Consider the following 26764-nt stretch of genomic DNA (forward strand, 5'->3'; position numbering starts at 1 on the left):
GTTTTATGAGTTTTTTATAATCTGAAACTAGGGAAATTCTCACTTCCCACAGCAGTCTCCACCATCCCCAATTGCTCCTATTACATTGACCAGTAATAACACCCTGTGGCTTTTCATTCATTCTGCAATGCCCTAACTTCTACCTTTCTTCTCAGCAGATGTCAGAAACAGGGAGATCTTGTGCCTTCCCCGTGAGCATGTGTGTGGCTTTTGATTCCAAGGTTTACAGCCCACATGTATTTGGTTGACCCACTAGGTCTTGGACCCTAAGAGCAGAAGTCTTAGAGCAATATGGTAAAAATAAGCGCAATTTGACACCTCTGTGCCATACCTCCAGGATGAGGAATGCAGAAGAGAGTCTCCAGTCTCCACAATGAGGAGCAGGTAAAAACGTGTTACCCACCCATTTAAAAGTAGGCAGCATTTCAATCCATACTTTAATAGACTTTAGAAGGTGTCATGTTTTCTTCTGGGTGGCAATATATATTTTGATTCAGCTAGCTGGAAGAATAAGCTCAGGGTTAACAAGATGGACAACTGACAATTGCATAGAAATAGTGGGTCATCTCCTCAGCTCCCTGTCATTGTAGGGATTTACATGTACGCAAGTGAAGACAAAGCAGAGGTAGAAAATGTTTCCGGATCAGAAAAATCTGTGGTATGTCCCCCCTACCTGAATGTAAAGTCATGCACCGTGTACAAAGCACAGAAAAGCCAAGCTTTTCAGGCAATATGTGCTATCCACAAGGGCACGATTTCAAGGGAAACCCTATCAACAGGAGAGTTTGATGATTTGAGGAACCAGCTCATCTATTTTTCCTGTGTCTTTTTTTTTTTAATTTCAGTTGGTTACTTCCTTTGTCTGACTTTTGCTTGTCTGTTTCAAGAAGAATTACGTGCGCCTTGTCAGTTCAATCCAGACGCAGTGAAGGCTGAGAAAGGTGCTTCTTCGTCTGTTGGATTTCTAGTTCTCACCCATAGCATCGTTACAGGCACCAACATACAGTCCAGTTTAACATTAAAACAAACCTTTTCTTTGGGTGCTCTCTTCAAATGGGGTTTATGTGCCTGTCAACATGAGCCAGAGTGGTGCACAGGCGCGCCTCTGACATCCATAAACTTGATTCTGAATTCACCCAGCATTATGGGATATTCAATCATTTCTGACCCACCTACAGGCTTTGCTTGTCAAGGCCATGTGATTGGGTTCTCCACCAGCTTCTGACTGCCCCACAAACAGCACTTGGAGTGAGAGCTTGGTTTTTTCCCCTTAGACTTCAGTGCATAGATTTAAGACGAAGCTGAGAAAAATGTGCCATAGGCACATGCACTAGAGCTGGGCAGATAGCTTCAATAGGCTCGGCGGCATGCACGCACACACACAAACAAACATAACTGAATGCACACAGGAAAACATTCAGCTGGCCTAATTCCCGTCTTGCTCTCACCCATCTTTCTTGTAATGTTATGTTGCTACGCTCGTTGCATTTTCCTGTGGGAATAGCGGGTGAGTTGTGTGGACAGGTATGTGAAATACCTACAGGAGTGCTATCAAGAAAATCACTGTTCATGAAAATAAATAATGGTAGCACTTCCGCTCTCCCCATGAATGCACAAGAGGACACATTGTGAAACATGTCAAACTGTTTACCAGTTCTTGTCTCAGTTCTCACTGTAAGTCCACGCCACTTCTTACTGAATACTAGTCCTTTTTAATAGTTAAAAAAATCCTTGGTACTGCAGCATTCCAGAAAGCACAAGCCATGCTCAGACCCCTCTTCTAGTGCAGTTAATGTCTTTCTTCTTCTGCCTGAGCGACAGTATTTTACTGCAGCTCACACAGAAGAAAAGCCCAACACCCCCAGCACTGCGACAAGCAGACCTTCAGAGACCGAGGCCCACCCCTTCCTACCACTGCTGTGTGTGGCCTTCAGGCTTAAAAATGCTTTAATTTTGCCATAGTCACTATTTGGTTTAAGCCAGAATTTTATGCTAGACATTTGCAAAGAAAAACGGTCTTCCAAGTATTGTTCAAGCACCCAGGGTGAGGCAGATTCAGCGCACGCGATGCTACGGAAATGATGTCTGCCCTGTTTCAGCCACTTGCAGACACTGCACACAGAACTGCTGGTGGCATCTCAGCAGCAGACAAGAAAGCCCAGGAATCACCCAAAGAGAAGAAATATGGACCTTTCTTTTTTTTCCCATTCTGAAAGAAAACTTTTAAAGTGCAAAGACTTGCATTTCACTTCCCTTCAGTCTCATACACGGTCAAAGTCCTTTCAGTAGCAGTAACTTCTTTTTAAGAATCATTCATTGTAAGAATGTGCAGAGCGCTTCCTCCTCCTGACCTGCACATACAGACATGCCGCAAGACATTTTCCAAATCCCTCCTGCTGAACCTGGTTTAAAATCAGCACGCAGACAAATGGCAGAACACAGGCTACAGTCGCTGTCCGCATTTACAGCTTCTTGTTGAAGACAGAATTAGCAGGAAGGCATTTCCCTGTTGAAAAGAGGTAAAAAAATCACTGTTGTGTCTTCTCTGACACAGACTCTGAAACACCGCTGTGTGCCCATTCTGATATCTTTTATTTCAAGTGATTTATCTGAAGGATCTCTCAGTTCAGCCAAATACAGGTGCCCAGAAGGAAGCAAACTCAGCCTATAGTAACAGAGAGTCAGCAGGTCCACTCTTATCACAACTTAGTCTTGCCCAATGTATTCATTTTTCCACTTCCGTTCAGCTTTATGGCCACATATTGATTATCTCCCATAGTTCTAGTTACATACATTTGTAGCCTAGCTATTTTCGGAGCTGCAATTTCTGCCGGGAAAATAGTACAAGGAAAAACAAATTCATGTGACTGTCAGGCTAAAACCATTTAAGTCTCACAAGAACTTGTTTAGCAGTGGATATTGGCGTCAGTGTTCAGTGTCATTGCTATGCTAGGACTTTGAAGAGAAAACTGTCTTCTAGGAAGTTGCTTTTGTCAACATCATATGATCTGGCAAATTTTAAATGTGACCTTTGGAAGGCAAAGGTAGACTACCAAAAAAACATGTTAGGAAATTGAAGCTCTTCCTGGAGGTTGCCTAGCCTGGTTTATTGTACTCCTAGCTCTCATCCCTCTCAGAGGATTTTAATTTGACACTTCTCAGCTATTTACTGCTCTTCATCCCACAATTCCTGTACAAACCTGAAATTATAAAGTGGGGGAAAAAATCTTGGGTTTATTTTGCAGCATTTAGGGGCTTAGATTCTTTATTGCTTTCTATGATACAGTGAAAACCTGTGTGACAGGTGACTCCTGTGACAGAGAGTGTCATATTTTGCAGCGCTGAGAAGCCTAGAAATAAATGTCGGCTACAAAGAAAGGGGTAGTAATTAAATAAGCCCTAAAAGCCGTTGGCCTTTGAAATATTATGCTTCCTATAAAAGCTGTGTAGCAGAAGGTAAACTAACCCACAGGTGACTGTCCCAACCAGAGCTGTAACAGCAAGGCTGCTTCTGTCATTCAAGCGCCATTCTATTCATTGCACTAAGTCACTTCTCAATATGTTTTGGATAAAATAATGCAATTTTAAAGCTGCAATTGAGAAAGGTAAACATAAATATTAAAAAGGTGCAAAAAGTCTTCTGTGCTTACCTGCACTTTTATATTACAGTTATTTAATGTTTTTGCAGAGCACAAAGCAGAGGAAGGAGGGAGGTGAAAACAAGGAACATCATTGCTTCCATTTATCCAAGAAGCCCAAAGTTCACACTAAATACTTTTCCTTTAACTCTTTGAGAAAGAAATCAAGATATAAACACAAGAGACAACACACTTGCAACTCAGTTTAGGTTAAAACCAATAGGACACATTCGGTTTCAGGTCAGAAGGATAACAAACAGTGCAAATAACAGTGCAAATACCCGAGATGCCAGGCAGCATGAACAGGTCAGGGAGAGATTCAGTGATGAGTTACATCTAAGTAATTAGGAATCTTGATCTTTTGCAATATTTTTCCTCTAGTGCTTGCCCAGGACTGTAGACAGTATTTTTGCCTTTTCAGGTAACAGGATTTAAGATGGAAAAAAAGTAAACCAGAGCATTTTACTTTTTCCTGAGGTCCAGTGGGCTCTGACTGGATCCAGCAAAGTAAGTCCAACAAACTGAGCGTGCAAAGAACAAGTTCAATATTATAATGTATTGAAATGCTGATTTAGGTACTGTATCAGTAGATTATACTGTCATCTAGTGGCAACTACTTAACTTGCATTGCAAAATGCTGGAGACCAGTCTACAGACTGCAGATATCTACCAAGGAATTTTCTCATGACCAGCTTTCTAAGACAGCCAAAGGACACTTTCAAGGGCTATCACCATAATAATGGATGACACAGACACACATTGTGGACTTGATCCTCCTGCATACTTCGAAAATAAAAGGCCCCTAAGAAACTATCTCAGAAGATGCATAGGCCACCTAAACTTGTCCTATTTCCTGAATCATGGAAGGTAAAAACCATGAGCTGAAAGTTAGAGAAAAGCCAGAGCTCTCTGTCGTGATGCAAAGGAAAACATGCAAGTCCCTAACACATCGCATTAGGGACTAGCTGGTGGTATTTTACTCTTTTTTATAGGAAGGCATTTTACTGGGATGTCACTGACATAAGAATGAATAAAGCCAAATATTAACTTGGAAATAGATTTAGCAATAAAGTCAAAGGGACTTCCAGATGTTCAGAGAACAGAAGTTAATGGAAGGAAAAGGACAAATTCATCACTAGATGAATATGAGAAGTGGTTTAAGCGTGATTAAGAACCCACAGGTCTATTAAAGAGCCACAACTCTAAGTGTTCACCCCATTCTAACATAAAACTGCCCATAAAATATTTGATTAAAGGATTGTTAAAGTCAATCCACTATTGAGAGAGCCAGCCAGAAAGAGTGCAGTGGCACTGAACAGTTTATCAGGCTAAAGTACTAACCAGTCTGCTCAGAGAAACACCAGATTTAAACATCAAAGCACAAAATTTTCCCCCTCCCCCTCCCAAAAAGAATAATTCTGGTTTAGATTTAAGATCATTGTAAGAAACTAACGAATTCCTTTAAAGTAGGTGGAAGAAACAGTGGCTTTCAACCTTCTCATGTCACCAACCAAAACATACAAGCTGGAGGATTCTGCTACCTCCTATTTTTCTGAAGCATGGTACAGACATGAAAGAGACCCAGAAAAAAAAGTCCAAGGAGAAGGAGATGGAAAACAGCAAAGAAATAGTAGGCTTAGTAGGCTTAGACTAAGCAAACACTAAAGGATGGGCCCAAGGGAAAAATGGAGACAACTTCCGGGGCCAGATGCTGACTGAAAGCAAGGAGCGTGGACACAGATACTAGGTATTGCTCTTTAGTTCATTCTGGCATCCAGACGCAGGGACCGGTAAGCAGACTTGGGGGAAGCGAGGATGCACAGTCCCGTGGCTGTGACCTTGTCCTGCGATGCATCCTTCTCCATGGATACAGCTCTACCTGCCCAGGGAAACAGGCCATGTACATCCAGATTTGCACCCAAGAAGCAGCTGTTCCTAGGGCTACAACACCACAGATGTAACCAACCCTTCTGGACCAGAAAAGGTTCATGACTCTTACAGTCATGTTCTGCCTGCAGCACTGTGCCAGTGTAACCATAGCTCACATTTAAAGCATCTGTGTAAGAGAAAGCAGACATGAAAAAGTTATTTCTAGCCCGCACCAAAAAGGCAGTCTTTTGGAAATGCTGCTGTTGTCGGTTGGGGGGTTTTTTTGTTTGTTTGTTTTTAAGGCAGATGGTTACACTGTTTTTCCAAACTGTTTTATATTCCATTTCTTGCACATCCTGGTAATTGTTCATTTTTGCAGATTGCTGTGGGAGAGATACTAATATTTGCTGGACTAGACCTTTGGGCTGGACTTGTGCAAATGTCCTGATTGTGAAATCTTGTGTACTCCACTATCCATCTCCCAAGCCATCCAGTTCTCCAGTGAATTCTCTTTTTATGGCTGTAACAAGTAAATTTTCTGGCTTTCACAGCTCATGAGGAAAGACAGTGTTCCCTAATTTATTTATACTTATAATTTTGTAATTTGCACAAATGAAATGATCTACAGGAAGGGATTCTCAGTAGTATAAATACGTGTTATCACAAAGAACACATTTGTAACAGCATTAAAGAAACTTCAAAACCAAAAAGCATTTTGATTGCAGCAGGCCATTTAATATGCATACTCCTCACTGAAATTAAGCTACATTAGCTAATCAGTGAAGAAATAAGAGAAGCAATATCTTGGTGTGAATTAACAATGCTGGCTCTGAAAGACAGTTAATTGAGATCTGAAACACAGTGAATTACAAATAAGAGACCAAAATATTCAGAATTAGCACATGTTCTGAAGTTTGACAGCACTTCCACTTAACGAAAAATTTCTTATCTTTTAGGTAGAAAAGCATGACCAAAAAATCAAACACCGAGGGATGACCATTCATCTAACTGCTGCTGTAGCTCAGATTTACAGAGGAGAAGAGTGAGGGCAAAAGGAGAGGCAATTTTTTTATCCTGTTGTTTCTAAACCTGTATTATCATATGGTTACTGCTACCAGTACTCACTGCCACAAGAGCAGCCGTCTTGAACAAGAACCTCCTGTGCTAGGCACTGCACAGAAGAGACAGACCTTCCTCAGACACCGTTCTGGAGATGAACAGAGACAGACCACTGCTTGCAAGGACGTAAGGAGCAGGCAGGAGGGATCGCAGTCCCAGAGCATGGGCAGCCCAGCACCTCTCAGTGCTTTGAGAACACCACTTAATCAAGGATCCTAAAACCCTCCACAATTGGATAATTGGATGGATTGTCTCCACTTCATAGATGGTAAGACAATCTCAGCAAAAATACTCCCCGAATAAGCACACGTTTTATACACACAGATGACGATTACTGTACTGCTTTTGGGGACCTATGTCAGGGAAGCCTGTAGCACCCCACGGAAGTGCCTCACTGTCCAGATACCATGGTCAGAAACCAAAAGCCCTTCAGCATAAGCAGGCACTTGTGCATAGGCACACCTCTTCCATGTACTGCGCTCTGCCCAGCTCGTGACAGAGCAGAGGACTGGCTTGAGTCTGCCCATTCTCAGTCCCTTGCTTTAACTAGCGAAGATGGTAGATCTGCAAAACGTACCCCTCTGCTATAAGCTTATAGTTTAAGACACATTACTACATAACTTCAATTTTAACTGCTGTAACAGTACAAGCATTATATATCTATGGACCAACCTAATGTTCATTTTGATGCTCTTATAATCTTGTATTGATTACGTATTGCACTTTTTCATTATTTTTTGTAATGAAGTCTCAATTAGCCAGGGCAACGGGAGAACAGAATAACCCAGATAAAGCAAGAATATGGGTAATACAAAACAGATGTAAATTAGATTGTAAGAACAGAGTAAATATATTTAACTTTGAAAAAGTTGATATGAAGAATGAGGCAGTAAACATAATGAAAATGAGGTGGCAGGGGAAAGTGGTTAATCCACAACTCAAATAATCTTCACACAGCTAATCAAAAGTTGATTGTCCACGTTTACACCTGCAGTAAGCCCCACTGCTGCTCTTCTGACCAAAAATTCCAGCCTCTGGCTTGTGTAGGCCTGGGACTGTAGCAACAAAGGGGAAAAAAATGAAATTTGATCTGTCTTGGTGAGGGAGATCCAGTCTCTCATGGATATAGAGGTTGTCAAATTGTAATTAGTGAAGGTGGAAATGATGACTGGTACCTAATGCTTTGCAGGCCATAGATTTCTAGCAGATCACAGACCTCTGGAGGTGGAAACTAATGGAAAGCAGCTCCTGGGCTCCATGTGCATGCTGCACTTTCTTCAAAACATCCTCACCAATTGCTGGACTAAGACAAATTCCAGCCTGGCTAAGCAGCCATTTTTGGTGCAGTTCTACAAAATCAAGATGTGCTTTAATCCCTCAGAACTTGTTAAGAAAAAAAATTTTAAAACTTTAATTTTCCTGCCACAGCAAACAATAAACTTTGCCCCATCTCTTCACACTACAGATAGCAGTTCGTCTGTCCCACCAGTGCAGTCACAGACAGGGTTTTGTGTTCTGAGTTTTATTCTAATAAAGAAGTAAAAGCAAGAAAATCAGAAAAGCCATGGAGATTTTATGACGTTTTGAAAGCTGCTCTGAAAAATCTCCCATGCTAAAAAGACATTACGTTCCATCCAAACACCAGTCCACAAGGCCATCCCCAGAAAACAAGGTTAATGAAGAAATGACTTAAGAACACAGCACCTGTCTTCAATACTGACTGCAAAGGGCAGGGAAAAAGTGCCACAGGACCAGTGAGTCTGGAAGATTTTAGAGTTGGAGGCTTCTACTGCAACACAAAAACTTAATTCAAGAGCTCCTTCTGGTTTCTGACAAAAAAAACCCTTGTTTACTTCAAGAGGTTTTGGGTGTTCTTGAAGAATCAGATTTATTTATTTGCACTGCCGCAAAGAGCTTCAGAGGAAAACTGGAAATGTGCCTGGTGCTGGATAAAATCTCAACAAAATTTACAATCAAAATGGATGGGACAAACATATTCCAGTTTTACAAACGTGAAACTGAAGCCTCAAATTACACTGAAAGCCCATGATAGAGCTCAACATTCAATTTACATTCCTGAACCTGATTTAATGCCTTACCTACAAATATCTTTGTCTTTTAATTGTGCGAACTTACTTTATAATTTGCCTCATTTACAAAGGTTATTAAAATTGATGACTGAAAGTAAAAATTCACACAGTTTAAAGCATGAAATAGTAGAACAAGCAATGCTATCTTGTGTCCAGCGCAGATTCCTACAGCCTAACTTCTGCTGAAGTTCATCAGTGAAGGAGCTCCTCTTAACTAAGGTACCAGCGATGGCCTACAGCCAGCCAAGGGAGACTAAACAGCACTCAGCTGGCTGAGGCTGGCACAAAACTAATGTGACCACAACTGTGTGCCGATATATCAAGACTGGTCCTCATTTAGACAACCTCTCCTACAAGAATGAATGATCTTGAACAGAAATATCTTCATTATGAGAAAATTAGTAATAGCAGAGGTGAAGCAGAAACACAGATGACATTAATACTAGCCATACATATTTAAAATTTACTTCCTTAGTTTATGCAAACACATCATTCTCATTAGGAGTCTTCAAATGAGATGTGATCAAGTTTTTTCAAGTTCCATTACTTTCAGGAAACGCAGAAACAAAGACCAGTTCACCATGTGAATTACACACATCAGATTGTTGCTTGTAGCTTGGCTCCTTCTGCCCTTTTAACCCAAGTCTGCACTTGCATTGATTGCACTGAGATCGTAAGGCTACATCCATACAGAGCTGCCAGCACCCCGGTGCCACATGTCACACAGCCACCTCAGGTCAAAAACCATCTAAGCTGCACGCTGCTGCAGGATGGGAGAGCAAATCCCCCAACATGGATTCTCCTCTCACACTTCTGCCCAAAGACCTGCCATTGACCTTGGGCTTGTCTGAGCTCCCTTTTTTCAGCAGTGGCCATAAGCAGATCTTTAAAGGACAGTAAGAGTAAGCCAAGCACATGTGATGCTTCCCTCAAAGCTCTTCCAACCTCCAAGTGTTTTCAGTTCAGGGAACTTCAGCTTGATGTGGTTTGTCAGTCTGGTAACCCCAATGGATTTCTCTTCTGAATATTTACTCAGTCTCCCCTGAAACACATGTAAAATTTTGGTTCCCACTAAGTCTACTAACCACTGCATGAAGAACAACCTCTTTCTGTTCATTTTGAACCTGGCTACAGAGCTACAAGGACCTGCAATCTGACCCAGTACAGCTGCTCTTATATTCTTGCACAGACATTTGGTTTGTGAGATAAAATCTGCAGCTCCTGCCCAACTACCATGAAGCACAGGGAGAAGAGCTGGCTGCTTCAAATGGGATTCTCAGCAGCCATCTGGCCCACAGTGTTATTGAAACTAATTGATAGGAAAAGCTGGAAGGAAGGGTGTTTAGTACAAACACTGACTTTTCAGGCTGAGGCCGCTAAGGATGCAGGGAAACATCTATGTCGGATGAGGATTCACAGCCCTCACACTTTTGCTCTCTCACCACCTCCATCGTTCCTTTCCAAGCTGCAATAGGCATCACCTTTGCCTGCTGCAGTACAAGAGGAGGAGCAATCTGAAAATATTGCTGGAGCTGGGATACTAGTCCAGGACAAAGGAAACATTCAAATTCTGCCTTAACCCTCCACATCTCTTGTCTCCCAGGAGAGTGCTCCAGCCACCCAGCAGCAGCAGATGTTGGTGGCAAAGCATTCTTTAGTCATTCAGTCGCTGCCCAGGCACCATGGCAGGGGCAACTCCAAAAAAAATGATGCCTGGTAATGCAGGTGGCTGCTCTGGGCATTCCCCACCCAAGAGACGGGGAGACACCACTCCAGTCCCTTGTTCAAATGCTGCTTCTATATTTTGTGCTAAGCACCCTGGGCGAGTGCTCTCATCACTAAAAATCCCAAAAGTCTTAGTCACAAGAGAGACACAGATATGCAGATACCTGGCAGGGTGGTTTCAGTCCTCGGCATTCACAGGAGCAGAAGTTCAGATGTCTATTGTCAACCTGTCGATACGTAGCGCTACATGAGATGTCCCAGGGTATCTGGCCCAGCCTCCAGCTGTCTTTCCAGAGACTGCGTGTCTGCCATAGGACCCGAGACACGATTGCCAGGCTTGTGGAGACATTTCCACTATCCACTGAAACATTTCCAATGGTATTCAATGTCTGCGTGTAGGCAACTGAGCTGAGCCCTCCTACACCTCCCCCCAAGTCAGTGGAACTTCACAGTCAACACTGGACACCACAAGATCAGGGATAGGATTTGAGGTCTGCACGTTGCCTAAATACATGAACCCTCCTTTAAATGCTCCTTAGAAACCTATATTCTTCCACAGAGCAAGACCTTGTTGACTGCCACACCTCACACTGAGGGTGTAGGTTAGGTGTCCTGCACTGCTGATGGACTTTCCCTTTCTCTGCTATGTGGTGTCACTCTGCTAATGAAAGAAACACGGAAAGCACTATTTGATGTGATATACTATGTTTAGGAGTCACAGACCGGTATGGCCATGAATCTCATGATGCTGCTTCAATTTTTTCACTACTCTGATTGCAAGAAGTTTCCTATTGTACTAATAAACTGTGTATCTTTAAAGTGAGTGCTTGGAGTAGGTTTAGATCCTAATGGCTAGTGCTCAGCAGAAGAGCACTATTTTTCTCTAGGGAACAGATCCACCAGAAAGACATGAATTTGCATTCTCATGGAAGTTTTTTTCTAATAAATTTCCAGACTTTAGCTAAGTATATATAAAGGATGGATCTCAGCAGTTTGTTACTAACTGGAGATTGATCCTGCTTGTGAAGGATGAAGGAGCTTTCCTGGGGCTGAATTTGCTGTTCAGGATCTTCACGGGAATTTGTTCTTACTTCAGAGCTCACAGCTTGATCTGGTCCCTCTGAGGCATGAGGAAGATTTGAGCCAGGCCCTTCTAGTCAAATAATATGTTCCACAGCTACAGATCTTTTAATAGTCACAAACCCCATGTCTCCTGCAGAATATAATATAATTGTAAGTAGTCCTGCAAGGATCAGGGAGTTGGACTCGATGATCTTTATGGGTCCCTTCCAACTTCAGATTTTCTATGATTCTATGATTTTCATTACAAATAAAGCATCTGATACATTAAGCAGATTTCCTTAATTATGAACCAACTCTTACTCCTATTGATGTCTTCGTTCTTTATAAGTTGCTGCAAATAGCTTGGACAAACAAGAGGTGGTTTGCCTGGATCACTTACTTTGAATATTTGACATTTGTAATTTACACTGGGTGATCCTTGCCTTAGATCAATACTTGGACATTTCTCCTCCTTGATTAGATGATGAAATTTAGTGAGAGAAAAAAGGTACAAATAGATAATAAAGAATAACAACTGTTTACATTAATATTACATTACACGTTACTTACCCCCAAACCCAGACAATGATAAATCCAATGTCATTGACAAGCCACAGTTTCAGAGGCACACAGACATTGTCAAATGCAAGCTGAACATAGCCAAATTTTTGCAAAGTCCTTACATTGCAGCATCCAGGCAGATCTAGCCTATACTGCTGCTGTGTCTCTAAAAAAAATAGGGTTATTTGTATACACAATTAAGGTTTTTTATAAGCCACAGGGACAGAAAATTGTAAGAGTCTCTTTTTTCCTACCTCTTGTCCTTTCACCTAAAAAGTTGCACTCATTCAGTATATTTCTGCAGAAAATTTACTTAAGATTTTCCTTAAGTACCTTTTTGAGTAAGGGCCAAAGATCACAAAATTAAGAACTTAGGACTACAGAAATCAAATTAATAAGCTAGTGTTCCTGGGGGAGCATATAAGAAACCACCATAAAATAATAACAACAGTAATGCTCAGATATGTATCTAAGAATACCGGGAGGTGGGGAGTGCATGTGTGTATGTGTGTGTGTTTGCATTTGTATTTACAGCATCTCTTGGAAAGGTGTATTACGCAATATATGTTAGTAAAGCATCCATGAAAATTATTTCTAGAAGACACAGTAGAGACCATGCAGAACATACTAATATTAACAGCTGTCAGTAACAATTTCATGCATCAGGTATATTCTCTCTCACGTCAGGTGCATCTAATGGTAACTGCCCACAGGACTGAACACCTGGGGCGTGATGGGCTTTTTGGGAGATACTTGCTGGTACAAAGGCACCACACGAAGGGGCCTTCACATTCCTGTGGAGCTAGTTAAAAGCCTCTCACAGGGAAACTTATTAGAACCTCTGTTATGTATAATTTAAACTTACACATAAACACTTTCAGAGTCCTGATCCAGAGTCCACTGAAACAGGGAAAATGTCCATTTTCTTTGATGAGTGTTGCATTGCCTCTCATTTTTTTTGTTAAGTTCATGCCTTAGTTGAAGCCCAGCTCAGCCATTCAATTGTATGATGGCAAACCTCAGCTTCACAAAATTTGTTCTTGGCTTCCAGAAATTAATTTTCTAGCTAAAAATGGTAAGACCCTCAAATAGTCATGGCATGGGGTGTTTGCCTTCAGGTTTTTAGAGCCTATAGATGCAAATGCGCTTACATCCCATTTTTAGGTTGTTCCTACATCCCTAAGTCTTAGAAATTCATTTTGCTTTTGTTAATGAAAACAGGGTCTCTTGCATAGACACTTGCTCCAAGGCTCTAAGGCTTTAAGAAAGACATATTTAATGAAAGCACAAGGGTTAGCTTGTGTTGACTTGTGGTTAACTTGCGTTAACTATGCTAAATAAGGCTGAGCCATAGATCTGGGGGAAATAGTATCACTGAATAGTAAATCTGGCAAAAAATGATTTTCTAAGGAGTAAGAATATTTGCCTAGTCAAATCAACTCTTACAGACTGCTTTAGCCAAAAAAAATGAAGAAGAAATGTCAAAAATGTCAAAACACTTCTCAACATTTTTTGAGTGAAATATTTCAGAAACATCGAGACCTTGTATCCTCATTTTCCACATAAGACACTGAAATTTTCTATTTGGAAATGAACTTTTTGCTTATAAATTGAAGTGAGCTGCAGAAAGGACACGTTAGAAAGGGTTAAATAAACTGATAATTAAACACAAGGAATTGCCTCAAACCACCTGGTCTTGGCATTTTTTTTTAGAACCAAAATCTTCAAATCCATTGTAACTATTTGTGAAGAAAGCCATAGCTTCTTAGCTGTGAGGAGATGGCTTAGTAGTTTGAAATTATTAGGAAGGACTTGTCTTCCTAAATTTGACTGCCAGTTTTGACAACGTTTCCTCAATGACCTTGAGTACATCACTCAGTGTTCTGTGCTTCAGTTTCCTCATCTATCTACTCGGATTTTACTAGGATTGTATCGAAATCATCTTGTGTCAAGAATATTCATTTACCAGTATGGATTGTCATTTACTTATCAGTTTATCTGTGACAAGGCTGTCCTATAATGTCATTGTCATCTTATTAACTGGGAAAGTAGAGCTTTAGGTGTATTTTTATCCCACTATGGATTATAGGAGTTTGGTTGGTGTGGTTATTTCCATTCCTCTAAGTATTCAAGTGATTTTTCTAGTGTGTTTGTATGCGTATCTCAACTGTTCCAGCTCACATTTGCCTCTCAGTAGTGCTTCCTTCAAGAATAATTGCATTGAACTACAGAAAATAATAAAAAGAAACATCGTTGTACGCACGGTGCAACACGTGATTCCTTCCCTGATGGGGGAAGGTTTCTCGTGCGACCTACTGCATGCTCATGCTTTTTGCTTTCCTCACAAAGAAATTAAATGAGTTCCCACAACCAAGCTTTAACCACCAGTAAAATACCAACCCGCTGGCACAGGCCATTACCAGCAAGGCGAAGCGGCTCACACAGAAGCAGGCTCTTGTGCCTAATCTGTGCTCTGGGACCCCTCAGAGGTTTTGCAATATCAATTACTGGGACTAAGCCATCAGGTAGGTGTTTGCGCACAGCAAGTTTCCAAATTCCCTTTCTCTTTGTATCCCACTCAGTGGCCCCTGGTGGCCTGTGGGCTGCTGGGTGGCACCTGGATGGGGATACGTGAGGCCTCTGCTCCCAGGGGACCCACACGGGATGTGGCATTGCTGCAGGGCACAGCGGCAGCCCCAAGTACTGCCGTTTCTCAAGCGCTTGCTGACCGAAACCAGCCCTCTTACAGCAACAAGCAAGGAGTGAAAATATTGGACAATTCCTGGTACCTGTGAGTTTCATTTTGCAGCAAACGGAAGCATTTTGCTCCTGGACTATAGGAACCTGAACAAACATGTTTATCTAGGTCATGCATGGATTATTTTCCACAATGCAAATAATGTCTGGCCACATTTACACTGTTCCTAGGACCAGGGAAACCCTCCGGCTCAGTCCTGCCATGCTCTGCCTCAACTCCTACATAAAACTGCCCAGGGTCTATTCTCTCTCACATCCCCACCATTAAAACTCTCCTGTAGCAGGGTTGCCAAGTCCAAATCGCCTTATAGGAGCAGTCCCAGGCAGAGCACCTGGCTGCCCTGGCCCAAACCTGCTCCCGGCCCCTTGCCGAGGCTCCAGCCCCCGTACTGCTACTGGAGCATCTTGGAGGCACCAGTGAATTGATCTGGGAGGGGAAGGCAGAATAATGCTGCTACCATCTCGAGGTTAGGACGCTGACGCTAGCTGAGCTAAATTATGTGCCCAAGGTTGTGGCAGTTGCCTGTGGGAGAGGTGGGCAGAGGGCCAGGGCGCTGCCTGGCCACCCCAGAGCTTTTCTCACAAAACTGTCTTCTGAAAATGAAGAGCCTCTGTACGCATCCTACAGCCTCTCTAGAGTACAAATGATCATGGCAACACTTCAAAAGCATGAAGGAGTAAATCTTCAGCTGGTGTGAATTCAATTAAGCTATGCCAATGAGTACCAGGAGAGGGTATGACCACACGCACAAGCGTACACACTCGAGGGAGAAACCCAGGGGAAACTCAGATCACCTGTGGGACCTACCTCCTGCCTGTGGAAAGCAGTGGCTGCTAGAGACTGGGTTTTCATAGCTGATCTCATGGCTCAAGGAACATCTGTTTCACAGTTTTCCAGTTTGTGATGGTGAGCAACAAACAGAAAAAACTTCTTCCAAGCAGAAGTACATACATGGTTTTGGGGATGTTATTCGTTAAATACTTTAAATTAAATAATGAGTTTGTCTGAGGGTAATGTTATATGTAGCTTTGTGGGTTTTATTCCAATCCAGCAATGACACCTCACAAATTCTTACCTTTAACAGGACTCCAGTACAGGCTTAGCTGCTTTGCTGGACAGAAGTGGGTTTCATCATCCATCCGAAGATAAGCAAATGCTTTGTTCCTTGAATTGTTCCTGGAAAAGAGGTCAGAAAAAGCATTAACTTCCTTCTTAATTCTAATCCATATTTCTATTTTATTCATTTTTCTACTAGGACTAGTTCCAGATTTTTCTGTTCCTTGCTGAAACATTCACAGAATGTCTTCTATCATTTCATCCTCTTTTACAGAAATAAAAAGTAGACTTAACTCCATAAAAGATGAGTTTAGCATGAAAACCTGTAAATTTGACTAGTAGTTGTTACGTTTGTTAGTATCTCTTTCAACGCAGGAACCTGTTTCCAGAAGAGGAAATATGCCCAGGTTTCCAAACTAGTAATGCATATTTTTAACAGGGCATTGTATTTTTTGATAAGGGCTTTGTTTTCTAAGGTGATACCCTCAGGTGATACCCTCTGCAATAGTCATATAAACCTGGTTTTGAAGCTGCCCGTTTGGTTCCTGTTGAAATCTAAGGCAAAATTGCAGTTGAATTCTCTGCCAAACGTTCAGCACTTTCCTCCTTTCACTGCATGCCAGCACGGACAACCTTTCATTCAAATACTTAAACTGTGATTATAACCTCCCATATTTTTTTCTGAAGATACCAATATTTGCAGGTTTCTTGTTTGTCACTGCTAGTTACCACCAGCTCTGCATGTATGCTTGCTGGGTTCTGCCTGCTATTATGACATCCAGATGGGTTTTTAACATAAAAAGACCTTGATTTTAAATAGAGGACACCATTTTGATCAAAAGACTGAGTTTTGTATTGTACTTTCAAAGCAGCAGGTAGAGACAGCTTGTTAACCTGAAGCATGAAGTAGCCCTGATCTTCAGAGACTCCATTTCCTATGAAGGGACATCTCCCAGAAGCAAGTCTTCTGTCATTGTCTGTGGCCTGTGCCAGGCCAAATCCCAAAGAAATTAGTGGAAGCTCGTCTTCATTTATTCTAAGGTTTGTCCTCCACTGACTTGACAACATGGGTGATCAAACCATTGGAAAGTTCTAAGGAAACACAGACACAGTTGCTGCTGCAGAATGGCAAAAGCAAGACACGCTAATACCCATGCTGCCACTTTTGTGCACTACACAACCCAGCAGAGAAGATTCTTAAGCAAGAGGGATTTTTCAATGGGCATTATCACAGCAGTACCTCTGCAAGAAAAAGATGTGGTAAGAAAAAAAAAGACGCCTGAAAATTTGTTTTCTTCAGAAATTCTGTGTTCTTCAACACTGATGTTCATTTTCTTATTGACCTCGAGGAAGCCCTGCTACATGCGTTTTGGCTGCTTAGCAAAACCAAGCAAGAAGGACTGCCAGGTATTCAAAATGCCTGCCCATCTTTTCCATGACCCCAAGATGAATACTGCTCTCTGCTATAAACGTAGGGTCTGGTCGCATTCCCATCAAAGTTAGAGGCAAATTTCCCATTGACTTTAACAGTGGAACACAGGGCCTTTACAAAACAGACAGGGCACCTTTGTACTTCCTACTGAATATGAAAAAGAAAAACCTGAGCGCTGAAGTCTTTGATCAAAAAGAAAACAAACACATCTTACGGGCTTTTTAATAACTTTTTCCCCAATAAAAAGAGTAAAGTTGGTCTGAAATTATTATACCTCTTTGAACAGAAAGCGTATTTTCTTCCTAGCTAGGCATTATATCATTCAATCTATGAACACAGAGATGTAATATAAAGTAATAAAGAGGAAATACAACATCAAGTAAGATTCAGACATATTAAATTGCTTAATGAAAACACAAGAGAAAAAGAATGAGTAGAAAATATGGTTTCCTTTATTGAGAAAAATCCCTTTTCAACTGCTTAATCAATAATAAGGTTCATATTTCCTGACTTGAGATATTTTTTACATTTATTTTTTTAGAAAATTATTAAATATCTTTAATGAATATAGATTGTCATTTTTCTGCAGCCCAGCCTGGCAGCATCCTGGATAGATTGTTCTCTGCTTAATCTGTTTCCCTTCTGCAGCTGACTGTTCCAAGCAGTGCATTTCATAATTTCATTTCAGATAATTCTTGTCACTGAATTTTATCCAGTAAATGTAAATACACATTTGCAAATGCACCTGGGGAAAAGGAAATCCTGTAGGATCATGCTGCTGGTAATTTGGAGATGAGTCAAATTAACATGGAACATTTGTTATCACTTAACATTTTTATGTTCTTGTACTGCAGAGCAAATTGAGGCTATAAGAGTATTCTAGTCAAACCAACAATATTCCTGTTTCCGTATTCTTTGACCTCAATTCACTGTCCACAGGCTATTAAATATCTGGAGTCCAGTGACCAGGAGGTAAGAATGTAAGACTTCCATCAGCGCATGAGGCCTTAAACCCACCTACTCCACCATCTTCTGCCCGAGTATCTATGGTACAGTAAGCTTCTGAACCTTCTTGCTCCATGGGGTGGAATATCAGAATTACCACTTAAAGTAGCTGTCACCCCTGGAAAGCTGTGGAGCACTCATCTTCTCTCAGGATGCAGAGGGAGCTTTACATTTTCTGCTCAACATGGCCAGTTTTCTTCCAGTATGGGACTGCAAGCACCCAGTGCCAGGACAGTATATTTGGGTAAGACCCAAACCTCTGCATGCAGTTCCCAAAGGAGGCAAGGGGAAAGGCATGGCAAATCTATAGGATGACCTTAACTGTGGTATCTGCAGGTTTGGAGCCTCCGTAGTGCTGGCAATCTCGTAGGATGCAGATTCTGTGGCACAGGGACCTACGGAGATCATGGAGAGGAAACAGAAAAATCCCGATGCCTGGAGATGCTGGGATGGAGAAGGAGGCCCAGGGTACCTGCAGCAATGGTGCAGGGAAACAGGTATGGTTTGGGGAGTTCTAAGAAGAGGCAGGTGTGTCGATAGGCAACAGTCAGATGTGCCGGGAGACAAGAAGTACCAGCAGGGGTAGTACCCTCCAGGGAAGAGGTGGTGGGCACAGAGAGGAAAAGTTGCCAGTGGCTCTCAGCCATATGAAGATGTCAAAAAGTTTGATCACTCCTGGACCAGCCCATTTCTTCTCTATTTGTTCTATGATCTGACACCAAGACAGCAATCCAGCTCCTACACGTATGTGAGAACTGCTGCTTTGCACAGCAAGTATCCAAAAAATGAGTCCAGGGCCAGCAGACACAAGAGAGAACTTATGGAAAATAGAGGTCCTTCTGGATTGGCACCAGATGCCAGCTGGGAGGCTTCCAGCATGGCACCAATGCTTGGGTTGTACTTATTCTTTGGCAACTGGTCCCAAATTGAAAAAATAAAAAAGCTTCTACAGTGACAACAGCTTGTACAGGGTGTGTGATCTGCAAATAGCCAGATCTCCACATTCTCCCACCCCGACCACTGGTGATTTAAGTCCACCATTCTCCTTCCCTGAACAATACCCCATGAGTGCCTCTTGAGAGATCGCTAAAATTTAGCGAGTATCAGCTGAGGTTCCTTAAACTGCACTTTATAAATAAGGGGTGGGAAAATAACAGTGTGCAGAGTGCAGTGCCTGGTTTGAGCTGCACCCATGGCCAAGCGGCAGGCAGGTCAGGGGGGCTGGACCCCCCCTCAACGTACTGCGCGTGCCACGCAGCACCAGCTGCAGGGGATCAGCAGCTCCTGGAGATGCTTCGGACGGTCATGCTGGGGTGAGGGAAGCCACAGAAGGGGGTCAGGCACACAGAGAGTAATACACCATATCGTATTGAAGTAATCTTATTTACATATCCGAGTTACATCTGGCTAGTTTCTAAGGCGTATCACTGTAGGCAGTACGTGCATATCACCTGGAGCATCATCTCCTTCCATTATAAACCTCTAATGATGGTTTATAAACAGAAACACGGTCAAGCTAGAAATAAGCTGTCACACAAAATGCTAACATCTCTAAATACCAGGAGTATCGGAGACATATTTTTTTTCTCATTAAAAATATTGCATTTGTTTTTCTCAGAGGAAGTAGAAGTCATAAGAAAAATCAACATTGCGTTACCTACTCTTTCTCATTTTCATTTTTAATTCCCCCAGCACGGGGCTGGGACAGCTCCGGTCCTTTGCATCGAGTGCCATGACAACCAAGAGACTCATCAGGTATCTGCATAGCCATTCTGCTTGTTACCTGGGGAAAAATGTACACACCAAACAAACTCTTTTTAAACCTATTAAATATAAATAACTAATTTGATTTGACCTAGATAGCTGAATGTAATGTATCATAACATCCCAATATAAAAAACCCTCTAAGTGTAAAAGCATTTATATACATTATGGAGACTAAGTATAGTTGCTACAATGAGTTCGTCAGTTGTATTATGTTTTAAGAGAAACTTACCTTAAACAAAATGCTTTCAAAGTGAAAAATGTGAGTATGGTATTCAAGACTTTAGGTACTAATTCTACACTATAAATACAAATTTCTATGAACAGTGTAGTTAAAGCACTTTGAACATGTGTCCTTTTATAAACTATATACATCACAAATCTGGATAATTAGTATCCCCAAAGAAAAAAGTATTTTAAGCTGCCCTTAGAGCTCTATCTTTTGTGCTTTACTGGAACGTAAAGCGCACATGCAAAACACCACCGCTTTTGGCAGTACTACAGCAGAAACAAGCTGTAGTTACACATTGAAACACAAATAAGCAAAATAAAAATATATTAATTTCTTGCCACTAGCCATTACACAAACACCACTTATGAATAGGTATATCCAACTCAAGACTGTATCCAGTCTTGTGTTTCTCTTTCATCTGGCAGTTAATTGATATATGCTAGAAATTTTACGTGATACCACTGTCCAGTTTGCATTTGATGTGCAAACATGAACAGTATATCCACCTTTACTTCTTGTCCTTATAAATCATGTTATCATTTTCACAGATAACTTATTTAAGTGTCCTAATGTTTTCCCTAAGAAGCGCTATCGTTCTGGCAGCTGACCTTTCCAAGAGAACATAAGACACTCATCGAAAAAATGACAGAGCTGTAAGGCCAAGCCTCATGCTCTTCAGCTGACTCAATGCCTTCATTTAATTAGCACATCTTTATCTCAGCCATATTTAAATGAATGCATTTCTTGGTAATACAGGAAAAAGGCCTAGCACCTGTACCCTATGACTTAGGTAAAGAAACTGCTTTAAAGGTGAAGGGTTTGGGGTTCTCTGGCTGTTTTTAACTTTATTCAGTTTAATTCTCCTGTTCTCTAATCAGTATTATCCCATTTTACTGCAGCTTCCTCCTCAAATATGTCTCCAGTCTTCTTCCCTCAGATCACTGAATTCCCAAAGCTTTTATTTTGTATTTGATTTTATTTTCTTCCCTTAAATGTCTTTCCAAACACTTAATTGCTTTTTTCAGTTTCCCAGATAACATCCAGAAATGTTCAAACATTAATGGCTTTGCTTCCAGCTACTGACCAGCCATATAAATCTGTTCACACACCACAACTCTCTTCATGAAAATTGGGTTCAATTCTGTCCCAAACTTCAATACAAAATCTGTTTGAAATCCGCTGATTCAAACCAGTGTGCCACTAAAAACATAGTTGTCGATGCAAAATGACCACCTTTGTGACCCTAATGTTTTGACACATTTGAATCTGTCAGGAAGTCCAAAACAAATGAATTTCATTTGTAGCTGGGAGACAAATAAAATTCATTTGGGTGGGGGTTTCTCCATAAACTAATTCCATTAGACTCACCGCTGCCTTTCATCTGGTACCACACTCATTCATCTTTCGCTCAGAAACAGGAAGAGGAGGCTGCTGCTTCTGCCATCCCTGATTCAGACCACATGAGCTTCAGTGAACATGCACAAGTTGGCTTGAGGCTGGAATTTGGCCCACAGGAGCTGGTGACATCACTTTTTCTCTGCTTGAGACCAAACTATGCTGACAGAAGTGCAGCAGAAAGGACTATAGGAAAACACAACTGAACTGCTTGTACACGTTGTCCTCTGCGGAATGTTCTATATTAAGTTCTTATTCCTGTGCTTCATGGCAGTCTAAGTGGGGGAAAAAAAAGATAAACATTTAACTAACATGTGAGAATACTTCTCAAGGTCACCCCAATTATTTATTATTGGAACTTTTTTCTTTGGTTTGCAGCTGTTGCAAGAGAATTCCTTTCACTGAAGTATCCCCTGGCTGCAGTTTCCAACAGAAAATCTATTAACTGGAATTGAGTAACAAGACTACCAGGTACGCACAGCTGCATTAGAGAAATGTATGTTATCTGGTCATCTCTTGCATGTTATTCCTTTTTTTTAAAAAAATTTAAATGAGTGTTTGAAAGAGGAATATGGGAGTATAAGATTGAGAGGAAAATTATGTAAAAGCAAAAGCATCAAATAACCCCTGCTAAAGATATTTCTAAAAAAAAGAGAACCAGAGAAATGAAGCGCCATATATGACCCAGGGTTAACTGTACTCAACGATCTATGAAACAGATGTACAGCTGTATGCGCAGAAACAGAAGGGTGCAAAGTGTTTTCAGCACATGAGAAAGACTGACTGAGGCACAAGCACCATGAGCCACAGCCCGTGGAGACCCCAACCAAACAGATCACTGCTCGCATGAGAAGCAGCAGGTAAATAGGATAGAAAATGTAGAAGCTTGACGAACAACAGGACTACGGTCTGACACTGCGGGGGATTATAAGCAAAAGCAAACAAGGACAGTAAGTGATGTCAAGGGTAGAGAAATCAGCTGCATTACATGTACAGGCAGCAGTACCCAGTTCTGGGAATTCTGCATTTTGGGACCAACTGGGATCTCCTTTAGATCAGATGACCATGTGGGGATCATGTGAAAATAATTAAATGAGAAACTCCTCGCCCTCCTTTGGACACACAAAACCGGACTTTTGATCAGAACAATTCCAGGGAGAGGATGCCTCATGGACCACTTCAGTGTGCGAGAAGTCCTGTGCCAGGCTCGTGGGAGCACATGATGGCACAGAAGTACCAGCCAAGCTTCCCAAAGCTTTCAGTCCCAGGTGGGTGTCCAAGGCACTGTTGTGCCACGTTTGCATTTCAGACACCCATCACATGTATCCCACCCCCTTCTTCAGTGAATGCAGCCCACAGGAAACCAAGACATTGACAGGGCTGTTTTCTTGTATCACAGTGGGCCAGTGTTACGGCTTCTCTGACTCTCACCTTCTGCAAAGCATTCAGTCTACCAGTGAGAACCCTCATTTGAGGTTCAAATGAGGGAAAAGGGAGGCTTGATATGGTATTTGCTACGTACAATGTATGAGTGAGAAAGAAAAGAGTCAATTGCTGCTGCATTTAAGGATATAGACTTTGGCATCTGAATTTTCCTCCTCCCTCTATCAGCCCAATGCTGCTTTAAACATGTTATTTTCTGGCCATCTTCGTTTTCAGTGCACCATTCCTCTGTCATTCTCACTGTCACAAGAATCAATAGCATTACCAATAATGCAAGAGCATTACATGGGCAGGGGTGTTGCCTTGCAGTAACTTCTGGAGACACAGAGATGTGCTTTATTAATTTATCATGTATCTTTGACCGGCTCTTTTCCCCTTTGCCCCCTTACCTCCCTTCCAGGGCTTTGTGCTAAGGCTCCACAACGCTGAGAGGCTGTAACGCATATCTTTATTTTACTTAGATCAAGCTGTCAGGAAAAAGAATTCTTCTTTTCCTACAAATATAAAATCACCTTTGATAAATATTACACTAACTGGTACAAGGTCTAGGAATAACGAAACGCTCGCTGGTTTGTGAGACAGAAATATATGTAATAACATTCCTGCTCAAAAATTCAACAACTAAAACCACTGTGACAATGAAGAGTTTTGCCACACGGAAAATGGAAGATTGCTATTTTCCCAGTGAGTGTCTGTTCTTTCTCCTAGCCCTGGAAGAAGCCAATAAAAATGCTGAGAAATGCTGAGAAAAAGTCGCATTCACTGTATTTTATTCTGTCTTACAGCACAATGCAGTTAGAAGATGAGGAGGACAGGACTCTATTACCTTCCTACATGATAACACCAATGGACTGAGAAAGCAAAATCAAATGAGATATGTTACTTGAGTTTCACATAATAATATTTCACAAGGAACAGTTTTTGAAATTGTGGACACACTTTTATTCCTACCACAAATGTCAGTGTAAATGAAACCAGCTCATACCAGGAACCACTGACCAAGAACACCTGCTACTCCTAACAGCAACTGCTTGTTGTATACGCTGTTTATTGACCTATTCCATAAACTGCATTTATTTCTGTTTATAAAGGGTTTTAATGTTGAACTAATAAAAAACATTAAGATTGTTGTTTCATAGTCACTAACACACAGACAACAGAAATGTCATTTTAAAGACATGTTAAATAAAACACTGGTTTACTTTTTCAGCTCTGGCTGCCTAAATCAGCGCTTACTGTAAGGGTACAGGATCAGGCTGACTTGTCAGTACTGCACACCAGTGAGAAGGAATGCAGTCAACCCCTGAGCTGCCACCAGCAACGATAAAGGACAAGAATCCTTCCATGTAAATACCAATTTTATTTTTGCTGAAATCTAGACTTGTTGTTTCATGGTATTTTTATAGACTACACTTCATATGCATTACGTTACAGGAAGCAGTTATGATGCAAGAATATTGTTACACTCCCTTTTATAGTTATATTATGAAATAGTGCAAAATGAAAGGAAAAAACTGCTTCAGTAGACCACTGAGACAGCATTGTACTTCAGGAGAAAAAAATAGTGCAGACCTCTGTTTGTAGCATTCAAAAATCTTTCCTCTGCACAATTGTGGGGTTTATTTATATACTCAGAGTAAGGAATATTTTGCTGTAAGAGAAATAGCTGCCATTTGTTACTGGGAGAAAAGTCCTTTATGAATGCTTGTATAAGACAACTTTATGTTCCTCCGACATATTATTTACCTGATTTGCCATAAACGTATTGCTTCTTCAACTACCTCAAAAACAGCAACAAAAAACAGAGGCAGGGTCAGTCAGTCACAAGAGTACACACAAGTAGCTGGAATGCTGCAGTTTCTGTTTGAAAAGAAAATAATTAAAGCAATAGATTGGAACGGCTACTTTTAACTCTGCGTAGCCCATCCCAAATAATACAAAAGTTCTCTTGTGATTGGGAAATTACTACACATTTTAAGTGAATGAAAAAGGTGGTGAAACATTACAAGGAGACAGAGAGGCACGTGTCTTTTTATATGATAGGAGAGTATTTATATCATGTCATTATCATCTGAGAGAGATGCATTGGTTTTGATAGCAGAGAGGTGATTCTTCCTTCAATGAATAGATAACATGGATATACACATATTTTGCTTAATTTACATCTACAAATACACTTGCATGTCTTTTCCTAATAGTTCATGACGCAATTTATAAATTTCACTTCAGAAACAGCAAGTCTAACATTCCCAGTAATTTTGTAGCACTGACAACGTAACAGATCACCACAAACATGGCCCAGAGTCACTGCGGCATGTGCAGGTGCCAAAGAGGAGAAGCAGCACAAAAATCCTTTCCCTTTTGCAGGTTCACATTGTTCCCATTTCCTAAAAGACAGGATTAGGCATGTGCCAGCTACACCAGCTCCTACAATGTAGGGAAACAAAAAGGATCCTTTAGCTGCAGCTAAAGGATGGGAGATTCTTTATATTTTTCTTTACTCAGAGAAACATTTTGAAAAGTTGTCTCACAACTGAGGTCAAGGTTGCAAGTGAGGTTAATACAAGTTTCCACCTGTGTTAAGAAGTGATGGAAATGGAAGAGTTTTCTTATTCTCTTCCAAACTAAAATTCACCTGGGAGGCTTTTGGAGACTCTAGACAAGGACTAGTGCTTCATTCCTTTCGTATGGCTAAAAGTATCCCATCTTGTTTCTACAGCATGAAGAGGAACAGGTACTACGGTAACACGCACAGATCCTTTACATCTTAAGTTATTTAGAACAAATGAATTTGAAACTTCCTTATTCATCCTCAGAGGAGTTGTCTAAGGAGTTCAATATTCACAGTTATGTATTTTTAAACAAAACACTTAAAATTATATCAGTAGCATACCAGCTGATGGGCATTTTATGCCCTGTTCATGTAAAAGCCCATTCAAATAACTGTGTTTCAGCCTTTGGGGACGGCAGGGAGGGAGGCTTTAGCTGAACTGCATGGTTAGCACTGAGGAATCCCTGCACACATCTCTAGCAATGTAATTTTCATGTTCTTTCTTCAGCAGACAGCAGCACGGTCATTAGAGAATATAAGAGTTTCCCAAAGCTTAATACACTTCTCCTCTCTACATCTAGCAGTGACTTGTCCATAGTAAGCCTTTGTACTCGACTATGAACCCACCAGTATGGGTTTGGTCTACTTAGTTCAGATTTTCTAGTTTTTCACACGAGCTGTGCTTTTTATGTCCCAACAGGATGCTTTGAAAGTCCTACCCTGTACAGCATCAGCTGGGGTTCAACACTCAAGACTTTTCACCTGATGCTTCATTTCTCCTTTTCACTTTCTCCAACTGGAATCTCCCTTCCCATCAGGCAAGGCTGGCTAGTCCATCATCATGCACACGTATTATTCTCAGCTGAATTGTGTCTTTGGCAATCAGATTGTGGTAAATAAAAGGTATGGCCCAGGGAGGGTTCTCCTTTGGTTCTTATTTGCTTGTGAAGCAAGAAGAAGGAAAGGGATGTTTCTTCTCTCTGTGTAAGACCCAGGTACCAAAAGAAGTAATTGTGGAAATTCTATATCTACCAATCTGCTATCTTTTTCTAAGAAAGACTATT

General features: G+C 41.2%; 1 long non-coding RNA gene across 1 annotated transcript; it reads right to left on the reverse strand.

Annotated features, from left to right (window-relative positions):
- Positions 1-15897: 15897 nt before the first annotated feature.
- Positions 15898-21952, reverse strand: LOC129201892 (uncharacterized). Its single transcript, XR_008575526.1, has 3 exons — positions 21680-21952; positions 19977-20098; positions 15898-15998 (listed from the first exon to the last, which is right to left on the reverse strand). It is a non-coding gene; the product is annotated as an uncharacterized LOC129201892 (long non-coding RNA).
- Between the last annotated feature and the right edge of the window lie 4812 nt (positions 21953-26764).

The sequence above is a fragment of the Grus americana genome, chromosome 1, assembly GCF_028858705.1.
Source record: "Grus americana isolate bGruAme1 chromosome 1, bGruAme1.mat, whole genome shotgun sequence".
In the NCBI taxonomy this organism is placed as follows: domain Eukaryota; kingdom Metazoa; phylum Chordata; class Aves; order Gruiformes; family Gruidae; genus Grus; species Grus americana.